We start from the raw sequence: 19,912 nt of genomic DNA, 5'->3' as shown, positions 1-19,912 counted from the left end.
ATTGCCACAGTAATGCTACCTCACCCCCGAATGTGACGTTCAGACGGGTTTTGCTTGGACAAAGGCTATTGGCATGGAATGCTCTAATTCACCGGCTGGGAGATATTCACCTATCGCCTGAACCGGACGAATTTAGATAGAATCTTCATGTAGATGGCACTTTCTCAGTCAAATCTTTATACAATGCGATCCTTCATTCTGATATATCAGTTGATAATAATAAGAAAATCTGGAAGATGAAGATACCATTAAAAATTAAAAAAATTGAATGGTACCTTCGTCGAGGAGTTATTCTTACCAAAGATAATCTTGTTAAGCGGAATTGGCACAGAAGTTCACGGTGTGTTTTCTGTCATCATGATGAAACCATTAAACACCTTTTTTCCAGTGGCATTTCGCGAGATCTATATGGTCAGTCATCCAAGTAGCGTCTACCCTGTATCCCCCGACTAGTGTGGCCAATGTCTTTTGCAACTGGCTTCACGTTATCGATTCAAGGTTTAAGTTGCTTCTTAGGGTGGGGGCGCTAGCAGTTATCTGGCGCTTTGGCTAAGTAGAAATGACAAGATTTTTAACGATAAAAATTGTTCTTTGTTACAGGTCATCTACAGATGTACAGGTATTCTCCGTTCGTGGTTACCTCTTCGACGAGTGGAGAACCGAGACCTATTTACGGAGGTCTGTACACGGTTGGAGGCTACGGCGAGGGATATTTTTTCCCTACATGGATGGCAGCATAGTCTACGGATTGCAGCGCCACCCTCACCCTAGGCGTCATATGATTCATCGTTTCGATATGTATTTCGCCTAGTTTTTATATACTTTGAATCCATACACTTGAACGGCTGTGTGCATCCTGGTTATGCAGAGGCTGGATGTAATTGCTTCCCAAAAGTAATAAAGCATCATTTATCGAAAAAAATATACCGATCAATCTAAGAGTTAGATAGTGCAAGTAACTTTCATAGTAATTTAGTGTTTAACTCAATAAATTTGATGATGTGGCAACAAGTTAATGAGAAGAGAGTAACATCACAGTTCACAGGATACAATAAGTCTACAAACTACTCCCTCCGTTTTAAATAATAAGATGTTCTCGTTTTCGTGCTTTCTTTTCTAAAAATTACTTTAAATATATAAAAAATATTTGTATGAAATTAACATTATTAAAAAATACTTTTTAATACGAATCCAACGATATTAATTATATATAATATTATCAAGATTTTTTTGCATAATTTTTATGGTCAAAGTTTGAATAGGCATGCGCCTTGTTCTTTGAAACAAAGGCAGTAATTAACTCCATAAAATCATCTACTACTATAATAGTACTACTTTGGTTATATTACTAATTTATGTTACTTCCTACTATGACTAATCTAATCACTGATTTGCAGCCTAACGCTTGGGTCATCACCATAAAAACAAAGTTAAAGTTGTACAATCAGCGTCAAAGAAACAGAGCATGAACAAGGAGTTTGGCACCATCGTCGCCACAGCTCCATGCAGCGAAGAACTCGACGCATTGTAAAATATTCATTAATTTTTTATCAAAATATTCATCAAGCTTAGACACCGGTCACCGCTCCGGGAGGCACGCGTTGATGGGGAGGCACACGCCTACCCGGCTAATCAGCACATCCCCCGCCGAACCAGAGGAACAAGCTCGCCCTCCCTCTGAAACGTAGCTCAGCAGCTACCTCCAATTCGACCACAATTCGGTGTGAACTAACTCGAAAGAAGTCCAAATCACCCACCTAACTATAAGGTTTGGGGCGCTAACCACCCTTATATATTAAGTGGAGCAATTACCTCCTAAGTATACAAAACCGGACAGTTAACTCCCCCCCCCCCCACCCACTACCGATTAGTTGTTTTCAACCTGGTTTTTTACACAGTGGATACTGGTTTTCGTCCACGTTGGCATGGTCGAGCTGCACCTGGTGTGCTCGACCGCACCTGGGCGAGCCGCACGCCCTCACCTAGTCGTCACCTGGCATGGAAGACCGACGCCGCGCGTGGTCTGTGGAGATCAGCGCGCCGTCGCCCGGTCTCGCCTTCTCTCCCGACGACGGCGGTATGTTCATGATCGGTCTCCTCTTCTCTCCCGAACGTCGCAGATCTCGTCCGCATCACGTTCCCTGGTTGCTCTTGGACGGTGGCGGACGATCGGCGGCATCATCGGCTGATAGTTGTCACTACGCCTGAGAAATGGGACATTGTCACGAGGAAATCAGGTGATAGAACCTATACTCAAATGGTGAAGCTTCCAATCATCGATGAAATCCATTTATTTCATGATAACAGAGGGCCTGTTCTGGAGAGTATCGTCCAATGAAAAAAATAGCGCGGTAACACAAATAGCGTGGGCTTTAGAAAAACGCTATAGACGCTATAGCGTGCTAATAGCGTGCTATCTTTCAAAATAGCGTTTAACAAAAAAAATGAAAATTCAGGATTTCAGCATATATATAATAATAGATATAGCACTCTGCAACTATAAAATCTCGGATATGATATTTTGCAGCCAAACATCAACCAGAGATAGTTCACATAGTCCATAACTTGATATGACATAGTCTCAAAGTCACAAACCATAGTTCACGTTCACATTGTCCCGAACTAGAAGGATTGAAGGAGGGGAACGGAGGCACGGGGTGAAGGCGTGAAGGTGAAGCTAGGCGTGGCCGCTTACCACCGATTGACAGAGGAGAAGGGGGCGGAGCTGTGCCGTCACGTCGTCGCCTGCCGGGCAGAGCAGGTGACAAGGAGTTAAGGAGTGTGTGATCTAAGTTTCTTAGTCTAGGGTTGTCTGGATTAGGGATTTAGGATACGCAAGTGGGTCAAAATATGGAATGAGCTACTAAAAAACTACTCTGCAAAATAGCGTGTTATGCGGAATAGCGAATAGCGCCAAATAGCGTGAAATAACGCATCTTTAGCGCGCGCAGCGTCATAGCGTGCCTAGAATGCATAGCGTAGCGTTCAACTCGTAAATACGCTATAGCGCCGCTATTAGTGTGAAATAGCGTGCTATTTTTTTCGTTGGTACTGTCTCTAGAACTGTACGGCAGATTGAAATGACGAAGGAACATATCCGCCTAGTTGGTCTCTCTGCAACTCTACCAAACTATAAAGATGTGGCGGTGTTCTTGCGTGTTCACCCTGATGGCCTCTTCCATTTATTTGGATAACAGTTACCGACCTTGCCCTCTTGCTCAACAGTACATTGGGATCATATTGAGGAAGCCACTGCAGAGGTTTCAGTTGATGAATGAGATCTGTTATGAGAAGGTTATGGTTGCTGCTGGTAAACACCAAGTGCTTATGCTTGCACACTCAAGGAAGGAGACAGCGAAAACTGCTTGTGCCATCAGAGACACTGCATTGGCTAATGACACATTGACCCGCTTTCTGAAGGCTGACTCTGCAAGTCAAGAGATTCTTTGTGCTCATGCAGAACTTGTCAAAAGTAGCGATCTTAAAGACCTTCTGCCCTACGGGTTTGCTATCCATCATGCTGGTTTGGCAAGGGTAGACCGTGAACTTGTTGAGAGACTTTTTGTTGATAAGCATATACAGGTTCTTGTTTCGACAGCCACCCTTGCATGGGGGGTCAATCTACCTGCACACACTGTTATTATAAAGGGTACCCAGATTTACAGCCCGGAAAAGGGTGCTTGGACAGAACTAAGTCCACTGGATGTCATCGAAAAATGCAGATGCTTGGTCGTGCAGGCAGGCCTCAGTATGACACACATGGAGAGGGAATAATCTTGACAGGACACAGTGAATTGCAGTAGTACCTATCCCTAATGAATCAGCAGCTGCCTATTGAGAGTCAGTTTATATCCAGATTGGCTGATCAATTGAACGCAGAGATTGTTCTAGGAACTATTCAGAATGCCCAGGAGGCATGCTCATGGCTGGGCTGCACTTACCTCTATATCCGAATGCTCCAGAATCCAACACTGTATGGCTTACCTGAAGATATCTTGGAGAGAGACAAAACACTAGATGAAAGGAGAGCTGACTTGGTAAGTATATGCACACTCCGTTCTGTTTTTTTGAAGTTCCACAGATAATCCCCTCATACTGACATATTCTTTCTCGAGCACCTTGTTGGCTATTTTGCTTGTATATATCCTTTAATTGCATACTTGTACTGGCCAACTGTTTTCTAGGTTTTCTCTAAGCTGTGCCCAAGTATGTTTATTGGTATCTTTAAGTTCAAGAATTACTGTGCATAAATAATCCCTCCTGAAACTTTTCCTGCTGTCTGAGAGAGGTTCACTATTGAAATGTCATGTTCTCGAAATACTGTGTGTCAAATGGCATGTACTGTACTAGTGCAATGACATCCTCTGGCCATTACCAGAGAATCAGTTGAAAGTTATTTCCTTAACACTGAAATGGCTGCATTAGATCATCAGTAGCATCACAGTTTTGTTGCCAGATGTTCTGTAGTTGCCCCAGTTTGTAGAGTAGTAACATTGAATGATTGTTCTTGGGTATAACGCCTGATCATTTTTTTGGGTATTTTATATGCATGTTACGAAAATTTAGCACTTATGCTGATAAGGTATTTTATCCCATTCCTTCCAATGGTGCCAAAATAAACTCCGTTATTGAACGCACATCTTGATACTAGTGCAAGATATTAGAGAAGTGTTTGATCCATCTAGTCAGTAATTATTGTATACTTGTATTTTGATATGGCCCTACTGTTCCACTACTGAATCCTGTATGCGTGACTGCAGGTACATTCTGCTGCAAATCTGTTGGATAGGAACAATTTGATTAACTATGATAGGAGAACAGGATACCTTCAGCTCACTGACCTGGGGAGGATTGCTAGCTATTATTATATCAGTCACAGGACTATTTCAACTTATAACAAGTACGTAAAGCCTACGATGGGGTATATTGAGCTGTGCCAACTGTTCTCTCTGAGTGAAGAATTTAAGTATGTTATTGTAAGGCAAGATGAGAAGATGGAGCTGGCAAAGCTTTTGGACCATGTGCCAATTCCTGTGAAAGAGAACTTGGAGGGGCCTGGCACAAAGATTAATGTTCTGCTCCAAGCATATATCTCGAGGCTAAAACTGGAGGGCCTCTCCCTTGGTTCTGATATGATCTATATTAGACAGGTACCAACATGTTCTCTCTTCTGAGTGCAGTTTCTTAATTTGAATTACTAGCTTATTTTAGTTATTCTTATATTCATATATTCTTCTCTATGATGTAGAGTGCTGGCCGCCTTGTACGAGCACTATTTGAGATGGTTTTGAAGAGAGGATGGGCTCAACTAGCAGACAAGGCTCGGAATCTTAACAAGATGATCGATAAGCAGATGTGGAGTGTCCAAACCATGGAAAAAAATAGCGCGCTATTCCAACGCTAATAGCACGCTATAGCATATCTGGAGAGCCGACGCTACGCTATTTCAGTGCTATAGCGCGCTATTCGCATTAATAGCACGCTATAGCATGCTAATAGCATATTTTTAGACCCACGCTATTTTGTTATAGCGCGCTATTTTTTTCCTTGGTCCAAACTCCTTTGCGCCAATTTCCTGGCATTCCAAATGAAATTCTGATGAAACTGGAGAAAAAGGAATTGGCTTGGGAGAGATACTATGATCTATCTTCACAGGAAATTGGTGAGCTAATCCGTTATCCAAAGATGGGGAGGCGACTACACAAGTGCATCCACCAGTTACCAAAGTTGAATCTTTCAGCCCATGTTAAACCTATTACTCGTACAGTTTTGTGTTTTTAGCTGACTCTAACACCTGATTTTCAATGGGATGATATGGTACATGGTTATGTGGAGCCCTTCTGGGTTCTTGTTGAGGACAATGACAGCGAGTGCATTCTTCACCATGAGTACTTCTTGCTTAAGAAACAATACCTGGAGAGGATCATACAGTTAACTTCACAGTGCCAATATGTGAACAACTGCCCCCTCAGTACTTTATACGTGCCGTATCCGACAAGTGGCTTGGATCTCAGGAAGTTCTTCCTGTATCTTTTAAGCACTTGGTTCTTCCAGACAAACATGCTCCACCAACCGAATTGCTTGATCTGCAGCCACTACCTGTCACCGCACTAAGAGATGCACGATTTGAAGGCCTTTATAGTTCCTTGAAACATTTCAACCCTGTTCAGACTCAAGTGTTCAATGCCTTATATAACAGTGATGACAGTGTGTTGGTCGCTGCGCCAACAGGCAGTGGAAAGACCATGTGCGGCATTTGCTATGTTAGTGGTGTTAGTGGTGTATAGTCCCATGTAGTCCCCTATACTGTATATTCCCATAGTGTGAGGGGTTTCCCTGCATATTGTACCCTTGTACATGTACTGGCCTTTGGCCCACTGTGAATACTAGTTGCTATTCCTCAACATGGTATCAGAGCTCTTGGTTTAGCTCTCTGCACGCTGCAACTCCGTGCTCGATCCGCACCACCGCCGATGATCTTTCCGGCTGCTGCTGCTTCACCTTCTTTCTCCTCTCCCGTTTGTATCGGGATCGAGTTTTTCTAACTGTTTTTATCGTTTTGGAGCTCGATCTGGAGCTCCCGCTGCCTCAAGCCGGCGAAGATCTGGCCGTTCCCGTCCCCTCTGCTGATGGCCGGTCCCATTCCGGCCATCATCGGCCCCGGCGCCGCCCTCCACTGGCTGGCTGTGCCCGGCCATCACCCGCCCCGTCCGCTCCCGGCTGTGGTCGACCTGCTACCGTGCAGCCTCGGCCGCAACCTACCACGGGCTGCCCCGGCCGCTGCTGGCCGCCCCGGCCGCTGCTGGCCGCCCCGGCCGCTCCCGGCTGCGCCTCCTGCCGGCCTGCTCCGGCCGCCCCTTGGCCGGCCCCGGCCTTCATGCGTTGGTGGCCTCCATTTCGGCCATCTGCTAGCCACGGGAGGGCTCCTCGTGCGCTTGCACGAAAATCTGGCTCTGACCAGATCCATATCCAGACCTGAGTGTTGACAAAAAAAAGGGAAGATGGCCTCCTCCCTGTCTGGCTATGTCAGTATCCCTCGCTGCCCCGTGATCTTTGATGGTACTAACTATGGAGAGTTTGCCGCCTTTATGCGCATTCACATGCGTGGACTTCGGCTATGGGGTGTTCTTACCGGCGAGGTCTCTTGTCCGCCGCACCCCATCGCTCCTCGTGCCTCCTACCCCTCCGTCCGTGCCACTGGTTCTTGCTGCGGATGCTACTCAGGCTGATCGGGATGCAGCCAAGTCTGCCGACACTGCTGCTGATGAGACATATGAGGAGCAGGTACTTGCCTATTCAGAGGCTCTTGGCTTCTTCTGTGATAGTTTGGCTCTGTTTACTCAGTGGTGTGATGAAAATGCTAGAGCTGCTGTTGTTCTTTCGCAGAGTGTTCAGCCACAGTTTGCTTCTGAGTTGATGGGCCTCGCTACTGTTGCTGAGATGTGGTCTCACCTTCGTCACCGCTATCAGCCTTCTGGGGATTCTCTGTACTTGTATGTGTTGCGTCAGGAGCATGATCTTCAGCAGGGTGACTCTACTGTTGATGAGCTCTACACCCAGAGTGTGGCGATCTGGCGCCAGCTTGACTCCCTTCGCAGTGCTGTCTGTGGTACTTGCCAGTGTTGCCGGACAGTACGTTCAGATATGGACTTTCAGAGGATCCATGAGTTCATGTCTCGACTTCGTCCAGAGTTTGAGCCCCGTCGTGCTCAGTTGTTTGCCCGAGGCCGTGTTCCTATCTCAGAGGTGCTGACTGAGCTTCGTGCTGAGGAGACTCGTCTGCGTGGTGCTGGACTGCTTGGGACACCCTCTGTTCTTGCTGCTCGAGTTCCCACTGCTTCTGCACCGCCACTCCTTCCTACACCAGTGCATGCTGCTATCGGAGGAGCCCGCTCTTCTCGCGGTGGGGGTCGCTCTCGCCCTCCTCGGTTCTGCACTCACTGTCGGAGGTCTGGTCACCTTGAGTCTGACTGCTACCAGAAGCAGCGGGGTGTGCCTCCTCGTGCTCCACCTTCAACGCCTGTCACCACCGGCTTCACTTAGCAGGATATAGTGAGACTTTAGCGTCTCCTTGCCTCCTCCGGCTCTGCTTCGACGGGTGTTGCTGCCTCCGCGGCTCTTTTCTCTCCACAGTCAGGTACATCTTCGTGGGTTCTGGATTCTGGAGCTTCTTTTCACATGTCTCCTGATTTTTCCTCTCTTTCTTCTCTTCGATCTCTTCCTCTTCCTGTTAGTGTTCTTACTGCCGATGGTACTTCTCTTCTGTTGCTAGTCGTGGCACTATCTCTACTTCCTCCTTTTCCGTTCCTGATGTTTCTCATGTTCCCCGTCTTACCATGAACTTGTTTTCCGCTGCTCAACTCACTGATTCTGGTTGTCGGGTCATTCTTGATGTTAATTCTTGTTCTGTTCAGGACACTCACACTCGGGCCCTGGTTGGGGCTGGCCCTCGGTGCCGTGACTCTCAGGGACTTTAGGAGCTTGACTGGCTTCATGTTCCTTCTTCCACCACTTCCTCGACCGCTCCATGTGTGCTTGCTGCTTCCACCACCGCCTCCTTTCAGCAGTGGCACCATCGTCTTGGTCATCTTTGTGGTTCTCGCTTGTCATCTTTACTTCGTCGAGGTCTTCTGGGGCCTGTCTCAGGAGATGTCTCGCTTCAGGGTTGTCAGGGTTGTAGGCTTGGTAAGCAGAATCGGTTACCTTATCCTACTAGTGCGTCCGTATCTCGGCGTCCGTTTGATTTGGTCCATTCGATGTATGGGGTCCGGCTCCTTTTGCTTCCAAGGGGGGCCACCGCTACTATGTTCTTTTTATCGATGATTTCTCTCGCCACACTTGGATTTATTTTATGACTTCTCGCAGCGAGGTTCTCTCGATATATAAGCGTTTTGCTGCCATGGTCCATACTCAGTTTTCCACACCTATACGTGTCTTTCGGGCTGATTCTGCCGGTGAGTATATCTCCCAGCTGTTGCGTGGTTTTCTTGCTGAGCAGGGTACTCTTGCCCAGTTTTCCTGCCCTGGCTGAAAGTGCATGGAGCCCCCATGTGTGGTTTTGGTAATTAATGACAATCCCTATGGACTAATGTTTGCATTGAGTTATATTTGTAGGAGTTGTCCATAGGCAATTCTTGAACCATATGTTGGCTTCAAGGTTGCAATAAGAAGAAATTGATGAAGGATATCAAGTGTCAAGTATGTCTTGAAGATGAAGATGAAGTGAGCCCTCAAATTACTTCAAGACATCAACATGATGAAGAATGAAGAATGAAGTGCAAGTTCAAGATGAGCCAACTCGAAGAGTTCATAAGCTTGAAGCTTGCCATGGAGAAATGAAGTGCAAGTTCAAGATGAGCCATCTCGAAGAGATCCTTTGCTTGAGTCTTGCCATCCATATGGTGATCATGGATTTGTGAAGATGCGCCGAAGAAGAAGCTCTCCCATGGTGGATTATGGGGGAGCAATCCACAAGACTTCGTCAAGCAAGCACAAGCAAGAAAGGCGTTCCATCTTGTTGAGGTCAAGATCGTCATCATCGAGCTCAAGTGGAATGCGCAAGTATAAGGTTTGATCTTGATAGGGTTTCTTTCTCACCGGTCTCATAGTGTAGTTGGAGACCGGCTTATAGTTTAGTTGCCGTACTATCAAGAGGGCTCTCGAGTGAGTAACTCGATCGTATCATTCGGAGAGAGCTCAAACCTTTGCATCCTTGCATCATCTTTCTTGGTTGTTATTTGGATCTTATCCATGTAATGTTTTAGAGCTTGTGCTTATTCTCATGACAAGCTCTAGTTCATCGAAAACGGATTCCGCATGAATCACTTGTTGCGTTTTCGATATTGGAGTTTTTCTCGGTTTCTCGTATTGAGAGGTTTCACTCTAAAATACATAGAAAAACCTACCCCACTTGTTCTTAAGCTTTTCACTCTTTGTGGGGTAGCTCTTGTCATCTTCTTTACAACAAAATTGGTTTCACCTAAATCCGAGTTTCCTAACACAAGTTGTTGCATTTTCCATATTGGAGGTTTTACCGGTTTGCCTTTTTAGATAGGTAAAACCTTTATTCATTTGTTTATATCCTCCTTTGCTGGACTATGATGTTTCTATGCATATTGTTGTAGAGCTCGTTGTTGTGATTCCAACGAGCCCAAGATCATCGAAATCGGAGTCCGGATGCAAAAGTTCTTGAGGTTTTCGTACCTGGTGTTTGGGTATAAACAGGGAGGCCGGCAGTGCCGCTGGGAGCACTCCGGCACTGCCGCCGGGAGCACTCCGGCACTGCCGCCGGGACGCGATTTTGGCCATAACGGTCAGATATTTTGGCCCCTATTTAAGGGGTCTTCTTCCCCAAAGTTCCTGGTCGGTTTGAGCTCGTTTTGCCTCCATTGTTGACCTTCTTTGAGCTTGCTATCTTCCTCTCCCTCCAATGATTCTTGCATCCATTTGAGAGAAAGATAGAGGAGATCTAGATCTACATCTTCACCAATCAAATCCCTCTCTTTGTGAGGGGAATCCACTAGATCTAGATCTTGGAGAAATTTGGTGTTCCTCCTTCTTATTTGTTCTTCCTCTCTTATTCCCCCAATAGCTTTTGTAGCTTTGTTGGAATTTGAGAGAGAAGGACTTGAGCATCTTTGTGGTGTTCTTGCCATTGCATTTGGTGCATCGGTTTGAGTTCTCCACGGTGATTCGTGGAGGTGAAAGCAAGAAGGTTGTTACTCTTGGGTTCTTTGAACCCTAGACGGATTCTAGGCCTTTGTGGCATCTTAGTGGTGTTCTTGGGGACTCCAATTAAGTTGTGGAGAATCTTCAAGGGCAAGGCCTTTGTGGCATCTTTGTGGTGTTCTTGGGGACTCCAATTAAGTTGTGGAGAATCTTCAAGGGCAAGGCCTTTGTGGCAATTTGTTGGGAGCCTCCAATTAAGTTGTGGAGATAGCCCCAAGCTTTGTGCGGGTTCGGTGACCTTCCTAAGGTCCCATAGTGGATCGAGGACATCCCTTTTGGTGGGAATTCTCGAGGAGAATACAGTGGCCCTCGTGCATTTGGAGTGACTTGTCCTCCACACCGCTCCAACGGAGAGTAGCACTCGCAAGAGTGTGAACTTCGGGCTACATCGTTGTCTCCGCGTCACTTCGGTTATTCCTATACCCGAGCTCTTTACTTATGCACTTTACTTTGTGATAGCCATCGTGCTTGAAGTTATATATATATCGTGCTATCACATAAGTTGCTTGTCTTGCTTAGCATAAGTTGTTAGTACACATAGGTGAACCATAGTTTATAGGCTTTGGGCTTGACAAAGTAAACGCTAGTTTTATTCCGCATTTGTTAAGCCCATCTCGTAAAAGTTTTAAATCGCCTATTCACCCCCCCTCTAGGCGACATCCGTGTCCTTTCACTGGCGCCCATGCCCAAAATGGCGTGGCTGAGCGCAAGCATCGCCACCTGCTTGAGACGGCCCGTGCGATGATGATCGCTGCCTCTCTTCCTCCTCACTTCTGGGCTGAGGCTGTGTCTATTTCCACCTATCTCATCAACCTTCAGCCCTCCACAGCCTTGCAGGGTGGTATTCCTCTTGAGCGTCTTACTAGTCACACTCCTGATTACTCGACCCTTCGTCTTTTTGGCTGTGTTTGCTATGTTCTTCTTGCTCCATGCGAACGTACCAAGCTAACTGCTCAATCAGTTGAGTGTGTCTTCCTTGGCTACAGCCCTGAGCATAAGGGATATAAGTGTTGGGATCCTATTGCTCGTCGGATGCGCATATCTCGGGATGTCACCTTTGATGAGTCCCGTCCTTTCTACCCGCGTCCCGCCTCTTCTTCCTTCTCGGTGGATGATATCTCTTTTCTCATGTTCCCTGACTCACCTCCTCCTATGCCTCAGGTCCCTACACCGCCGAGTCTCTCACCACCTTCTCCTCCTTCGCCCACCAGACCCCCCTCTCCTCCCTCACCACCTTCTGCACTCTCCACGTCTTCCTCTCCCATGTCCCCTTCCTCGCCTACGGCGGTTCCTCCCTACCCTTTTCACTACTCCCGTCGTCCACGTGAGGATGATGATGATCCTTCTGATTTGCCGTCCACCTCAGGTGTGATGCCCTCTTCGTCTGAGCAGACTCATCATCTTCGTGCTCGGCCTCGTCCTCCTCCTGATCGCTATTCTCCCACTCACTACGGCCTCTCTGCAGTCCTTGAGCCGACTTCTTATCGGGATGTTGTTACTCATCCCGAATGGCAGCTAGCGATGGCTGAGGAGATTGCTGCTCTCGAGCGTACGGGCACCTGGGATGTTGTCACCCCTCCTTCCTCTGTTCGTCCCATCACCTGCAAGTGGGTCTATAAGGTCAAGACTCGCTCTGATGGTTCCCTTCAGCGCTACAAGGCTCGTCTTGTGGCTCGCGGCTTTCTGCAGGAGCATGGCCGCGACTATGATGAGACCTTTGCTCCAGTGGCTCACATGACCACTGTTCGTACTCTCCTTGTTGTTGCTTCTGTTCGTCGATGGTCTGTCTCTCAGCTTGATGTGCAGAATGTTTTTCTTAACGGTGAGCTGAACGAGGAGGTCTACATGCAGCCACCTCCTAGCTATTCTACTCCCGATGGCATGGTATGTCGTCTTCGGCGCTCTCTCTATGGCCTTAAGCAAGCCCCTCGCGCCTGGTTTCAGCGTTTCGCCTCTGTGGTGACCTCTGCTGGTTTTGTCCCTAGCGCACATGACCCTGCGCTCTTTGTCCACACATCGTCTCGTGGTCGGACTCTTCTTCTTCTTTATGTTGATGACATGATCATCACGGGTGACGACCCTGAGTATATTGCCTTTGTTAAGGCCCGTCTCCGTGATCAGTTTCTCATGACTGATCTTGGTCCTCTCCGCTACTTTCTTGGGCTTGAGGTTTCCTCTACCTCCGATGGCTTCTATATCTCCCGGGAGAAGTATATTCAGGACCTTCTCACTCGTGTCTGCTCTTGGTGATGAGCGCACTGTCGAGACTCCTATGGAGCTCAATATCCATCTCCGCTCCACCGATGGTGATCCTCTTCCGGACCCGACTCGCTATCGTCACCTGGTTGGGAGCCTGGTCTATCTTGCTTGTCACCCGTCACGACATCTCCTATCCGGTCCACATTCTGAGTCAGTTCATGGCTGCTCCCACTAGTGTCCACTATGGTCATCTTCTTCGTGTCCTCCGCTATCTTCGTGGCACTATCTCCCGTCGCCTTTTCTTTCCTCGCTCTAGCTCCTTACAGCTCCAGACCTACTCAGATGCTACTTGGGCTAGCGATCCGGAGGATCGCAAGTCTCTTTCTGCCTACTGTGTCTTTCTTGGTGGCTCTCTCATTGCTTGGAAGACCAAGAAGCAGGTTGCAGTCTCTCGTTCGAGTGTCGAGGATGAGTTGCGAGCGATGGCTCTCTTAACGGCTGAGGTGACTTGGTTACGCTGGTTACTTGCGGACTTTGGTGTTTCTGCTGATGCCCCGACTCCTCTCTTATCGGACAGTACTGGTGCCATCAGCATTGCGCGTGACCCGGTGAAGCACGAGCTCACCAAACACATAGGTGTTGATGCCTTCTATGTGCGTCATGCTGTGCAGGAACAGGTTGTGGCCCCTCTTTATGTGCCTTCCGAGCTACAGCTTGCTGACTTCTTCACGAAGGCCCAGACCAGAGCACAGCATGGGTTCTTTCTCTCCAAACTCAGTGTTGTTGATCCACCATGAGTTTGAGGGGGGTGTTAGTGGTGTATAGTCCCATGTAGTCCCCTATATTGTATATTCCCATAGTGTGAGGGGTTTCCCTGCATATTGTACCCTTGTACATGTACTGGCCTTTGGTCCACTGTGAATACTAGTTGCTATTCCTCAACATGCTATACTAAGGAACCATCAGAAGGTAGTATCTTGTGAAACCAACATGCGAGTCATATATATAGCGCCTCTTGAAGCGCTGGCGAAAGAAAGATACAGGGACTGGGAGAGGAAATTTGGAGGGTTCGCCCGTGTAGTTGAGCTAACAGGTGAAACTGCTTCTGATTTGAAGCTCCTTGATAAAGGAGAGATCATTATTAGTACCCCTGAGAAGTGGGATGCGCTCTCACACCATTGAAAACAGAGAAAGCCTATCCAACAAGTCAGCTTATTCATCGTCGATGAACTTCATCTTATAGGATCTGAAAAGGGACATGTTTTGGAAATCATTGTCTCACGGATGAGGCTTATTGCAAATCACATTTGCAACCACATCCGGATTGTGGCGCTTTCAGCGTCACTTGCAAATGCAAGAGATCTCGGTGAGTGGTTGGGGCCCCCTCTCATGGTCTTTTTAACTTTCCTCCAGCTGTGCGACCGGTGCCTTTTGAAATACACATTCAGGGTGTGGACATAGCAAACTTTGAGGCAAGAATGCAGGCAATGTCAAAGCCAACATATAATGCTATCGCACAACATGCAAAGCATGGTAAGCCTGCCCTGGTATTTGTAACGACACTAAAGCATGCAAGGTTTACTGCGTTGGACTTGTGCTTATACTCATGCGCTGAAGATTGTGGAACACCTTTCCTTCTTGGGTCAGAAGATGATATGGATATTCACACGAGAGGTGTCAATGAAGAAACACTTAAAAATACTCTGAAATGTGGTGTAGGCTACTTGCATGAGGCTCTAGGTGATCTTGACCAGGAAGTTGTGACTCAGCTGTTTCTCTGTGGGAAGATTCAAGTGTGTGTTGTGAGCAGCACAATGTGCTGGGGAAGATCGTTGCCTTCCCATTTGGTTGTTGTGATGGGAACACAGTATTGTGATGGCCGGGACAGTGTCATTACTGATTATCCAATCACTGATCTGCTACAAATGATGGGTCATGCCAACAGGCCTCTTCAAGATAACTCAGGGAAGTGTGCTATATTGTGCCATACACCTCGCAAGGAATACTACAGAAAGTTCCTTTCAGAGCCCTTCCCTGTTGAGAGCCATCTTCACTATTTCTTGCATGATCATATAAATGCTGAAGTTGCTGCCGGTGTCGTAGAAAGCAAGCAGGCTGCCGTGGATTATCTTACTTGGACTTTCATGTACCGGCGGCTGATCAAGAACCCTAACTACTACAATCTGCAGGGTTCAAGTCACAGGCATATATCAGATCATCTTTCTGAGCTAATCGAGACATTATTGGTTGATCTTAAGTCAAGCAAGTGTTTAACTGTAGAGGAGGATACGTACCTGAAGACCCTCAACCTTGGTCTCATTGCCTCGTACTACTACATTAGTTACAGAACTATCGAACGATTCAGTTCTATGCTAACCCACAAGACTAAGATAAAGGCCTCCTCGAGGTTCTAGCTTCCGCATCAGAATATGCAGAGCTTTCAAGTCGCCGAGGTGAGGAAGAATCCATTGAGAGGCTAGTATGTCACCAAAGATTTTCTATTGAGAACCCCAATAGTGGTGATCCACACGTCAAGGCGAACGCGCTTCTGCAAGCCCACTTCTCACGTCACATGGTTGTAGGGAACCTGGCATCTGACCAACGGAAGATCCTCCTTTCTGCACATAGTTTGCTTCAGGCAATGGTTGATGTGGTCTCCAGCAATGGATGGCTCAGTCTGGCTCTTAGTGCAATGGAGCTGTGTCAAATGGTAATACAAGGAATGTGGGATCGTGATTCTGTGCTGCTGATTGTATATGGTTGATCACAAGGTCTGCTAAGTAGGCTGAACGGCCTCGCGAAAAAAAAAACCCTCCCCTCTCTAGCGACCCGCGCCGCCCCCCCGCGGCGGCTGGGCCGCGCCCCTTCTCCGGCGCTCCTCCCTCCCTCCTCGCGCTCCCCCTTGCCGCCGCCGTCGGCGGGAGCCGCCGGGCCTTGCCTGGGCGGTGCCGGCGGCGGCGGGGACGTCTCTACCCGTCGCGGCGCCGGGGGCGCGGGGCTTCTGGCCGGCGGCGGTGCTCCTCGGCGGCGGCGGTCCGGCGCGGCGGGGTGGTACCTGTGCGTCGGGTGGGTGGAGGAGAGGCGGCGCGACCGTTGGTGGCGGAGCTGCGCGGGCGGCGGCCATGGCAGGGCCTGCTCGGCCCGGATCTGGGCCCAGTTCGGGGCCCAGAGGGGCTGGGCGGGCGGGCTGCTCATGGCGCCCCGGTGATGCTCCCTGGAGGTGGAGGAGATGCGACGGCGGTGGCTGGGTGGCGGCGGTACTCCGGCCGGCCTGCTGCAGCGTGGTAGCGAGGTCTTTGCGGGCCTGTTTGGGCCCGGCCGGGCGGGTTTGACCTCGCTGCCATGTCCGGTCGGCTACCGCGAAGGCGGTGGAGGTAGTTCCCTCCCGCTCGGCTGAGGTGCTGCTACCCCCGACCCGGCTGTTTCTCATCTCTACGTCTAGGCCCTTCTCCGGCGACCACAGCGAGACAGCAAGGATGGCTTCAAGGTCGCGGTGGCGTGTGCTGGTGGGCGGCAAGTCGGGTGGAGCACGTCGAATCGTCCGGGTTTGTGGGTTGGGGGACGGGAGAAATCTTGTCGGCAGGCCCGACACTGACGCGGTGACGCCTGCGGGTGTCGCCTTGCCTTCCTGAAGGGCGTCGGTAGTCCCTCCTCCCCACTCCCTTCCGCGTATCGGGGGAAACCCTAGGACCAGTCCGGGCAGCAGTGGCGTCGTCGTCACTTTCCTTGTTGAAGGTGTTGCTTGCTACGCGGCGCTTCGGCGTGCTAGGAGTGTGGTAGCATTCTCTGGAGGGCGCAGCGGCTGCGAGTCATTCTTGTTCTTGTCAAGCTGCCGGTGTCGGCTTTGTTTTCTCTTTCTTTTCTCTTGTGTTTCCTTTTGGGCTTGGTGTTGTGCTGCGGCCCCAGCGTGTTCGTTGTATCGGGTCGTTTGCTATATTAATATAGCGGGGCGGAAGCCTATTTCGAAGAAGATTCTGTGCTGCTTCAACTCCCACACTTCACCAAGGAGTTAGCTAGAAGATTCCAGGAAAACGGCATTGAGAGCATCTTTAATCTGGCTCAGATGAGTGCTGACGATATGCGAGATCTGATTCAATTACCATGCTCTCAGCTCCAGGACATCATCGGTTTCATCAAACGGTTCCCAAACATCGCTTTGGCTTATGAAGTCTGTGAAGGTGATGATATAAGTGCCGGTGTGGCAATGTAACTTTGCAGGTTACTCTAGAGCGTGGCATGACGAGCTTGCCATCTGGGACTGGGCCAGTTCATGCTCCAACGTATCCAAAGCCCAGGGGGGAAGGCGGGTGGGTCGTGATTGGTGGTAGCTCCACCGACCAGTTGCTGGCAGTCAAGAGGGTTGCACTCCAGAAGAGGGCTCGCCTGAAGCTTGAGTTCACTGCTGCTGCAGAAGCAGGGAAGAAGGATTACATGGTTTTCTTGATGTCAGATTCATATCTGGGCTGTGATCAGGAGTACGAGTTCACCGTTAATGTGAAGTATGCTGGAGCTGATTGATCTGAAGACAAGGATGTAGGTCTCAGGTAACGTCCGATGCAGAGAGCTTCTTGTATGCATAGGAAATCGAATCAAAAGCCTTAAAACTTGAACACCCAGATATGTATTGTTCAATTCCTGCATGGCATGGTGATACATCTTGGTTTGCTTAGATTGTGTGGCATGACTTGGATAAATAAACCTTGAGTGATATGTGCATGAATATATTGTGTTTCAGCTCTGTTGGATGAGAATTAATGTGTTTCATATATGGCGCAGGTACTCTGTAAGGTAGCCATTCCCATGATCATCTGAACAAACAGGCCTGCTGAATTTTATGTTGTCGTCATCCTAGTTAAGCTACTAAGGTCTTCAAGCTTGACGCCATCTTAATTTGAACAGGTGAAAATGATTTGAGTCGCAGGCTCGCAACTGGTACACAAAAATGGCGATGAGAACTACTAGTTAAGTGGTTATCTGCTTTTTTTCTGAAAGTAACCAGCTGCCCTTTTTCCCTTTTGAAAGTATATACATCTCTGTTTTGAATGTGTGATAGCAGAATGTGCATGGAGGAGTGCCGAGGGAATGAACACTGTTTTATTTTGTCCAAATATCCGCCCTGGTAAGTACTTTTTTTTATCCAAATATCCGCCCTGGTAAGTACTTCTAATGCCCATAAAAAATCAGAAGGAAACTCGACATATAATTTCAAATCTAACATTATGCAGTGGAAATTTAAAAAGTGATGTACTGAAATTGGAATCTGAAATGAGAAGACATATGTGCTACTGGATTTCATCAATGTTGTTTCTTTCCCTCTTATGTACATCTAGGTTTTTTGCTGAATTTTTGCATGGAGCCATGGACGGCTGACTGCATTATTACTAATGCTTTTGTTGATTGTTTCATGATCACTAGAATCACCATGGGCACTTTTAAAATAAAATTAAGATTACTCGACACCTTGTCTTTCTTTTTGATTCCGCTCTATTCTGTCGACACTCTCATGGATCGATGGCTGTGATTGTTTGTGAATACCGTGAAACTCTTGGTTATGATAATGGTAACGGTGGCTATGTGGATCCTTCGGATAGCCGTGTTTTAAGGGGGTAAGATGCCAAATGGTCCAACTGTGGTTATCTTGTCCTTCAGTCTTTCTTGCAGGGATGGATGTGCATTCGTGGTGCTTCCTGTTTTGGCGGTACAGTTCAGCATAGACTACTAAGACTAGTCACAATGGGAAGTATTATATGGTAGTATCATGCATATGATACTAGCGTATAATATTATCCCAACAATGCATAGTATCATGTATTAGTATCATAAGCTTACAATATTTATTGATTTGTAGAATTTCAATACAAACATGTGTATAAGATTTGTTTGAAATTAATTTTTCTAGTTCTACGTGCTATGATATAGTATCTACCTATGATACTACTATCATCTCTTTCATCATTAATTGATGCGACACATCAGCATTTTGCATGCATGCGGTGCATGATACTAGCTATGATACTTCCATTGTGGGTAGTCTAACAGTTTCAGTAGCCGATCAGATGATGTAACTCGTGTGCCTCGTGTGCCTGTGATCCTATCTGTTTCTTTTAGGTGCGAGACATTGTTTTCTAAGTAGGTGACACATCCAAGTTGACTTTAAGGATAAGAGGAGACCGCCGAATGATTGATGCTGACATTTTGTTGCCATGATGGGAATATTCGTGAATGGGATGAGTACTATGCATATATCTCGAAATTTATATACCTTCTCTCTTTTTTTCCCAAACGGTGGACGTTGATACCCCCCAATTTGATTTGTGGCATTGCTCAACTGCACCGCCTGCCGGCTGTTGCTGCTCCTGATGGCCAGTTCCTTCACGGTGCACTGGATGTGCAGACGAGACGACAGAGTGACTGCCTCATCTAGCTACATGATGAGCTGATCGAGCTCAAGCTTCCAACCAAGTTCACTCGTGAGCCTACTTGAAACAATAAACATGCATTTCTGTTAATATATATAAAGCTACCCAAAGTCAAGTACTCGCATAATAGTGTTACATTGCACGCCACATGGAGAGAGACGTGTTACTAATCAATTATCACAATATTTGTTCCCTAAAAATAAAATGGTTACATCTAGCAAATGTGATCTCCAATTCTCCATTGGCTCGCTGCGCCCATAAATTGGGTCCTCGCCTTCATTCTCGTGTCAACACAACCGTTTCAACTTATCTAGCTGCTGATTACTTGCGCTTAGCAATGGATTCCAGCTCCACGGTCACGCTGGCCGCCTTCTCAATCCTGGCCCTGTTTGCCGGGCAGCTGCTGATGGCCACGCCGGCGGAGGCGGGCCTCCGCCAAGAGCTCTTCCAGAAGGCGTTCTTCGACCCATTCACCTGCGCTCGCAACAACGACAACCCGGAGTGCGTCTTCTGCGCTAGGTTCTGCCCGGGCGGTTGCAGCGACCAGACCAACGTATGCTCCGGGG

At 47.8% G+C, this 19,912-nt stretch overlaps 1 pseudogene; it reads left to right on the top strand.

Annotated features, from left to right (window-relative positions):
- The first annotated feature begins 1,998 nt into the window (after nucleotides 1-1,998).
- LOC124646534 lies at nucleotides 1,999-17,445 on the top strand (annotated as a pseudogene).
- The last annotated feature ends 2,467 nt before the right edge of the window (nucleotides 17,446-19,912 follow it).

This window comes from Lolium rigidum, chromosome 1, assembly GCF_022539505.1.
Source record: "Lolium rigidum isolate FL_2022 chromosome 1, APGP_CSIRO_Lrig_0.1, whole genome shotgun sequence".
Taxonomy (NCBI): Eukaryota; Viridiplantae; Streptophyta; class Magnoliopsida; order Poales; family Poaceae; genus Lolium; species Lolium rigidum.
This window is presented reverse-complemented; position numbering and strand designations above follow the sequence as displayed.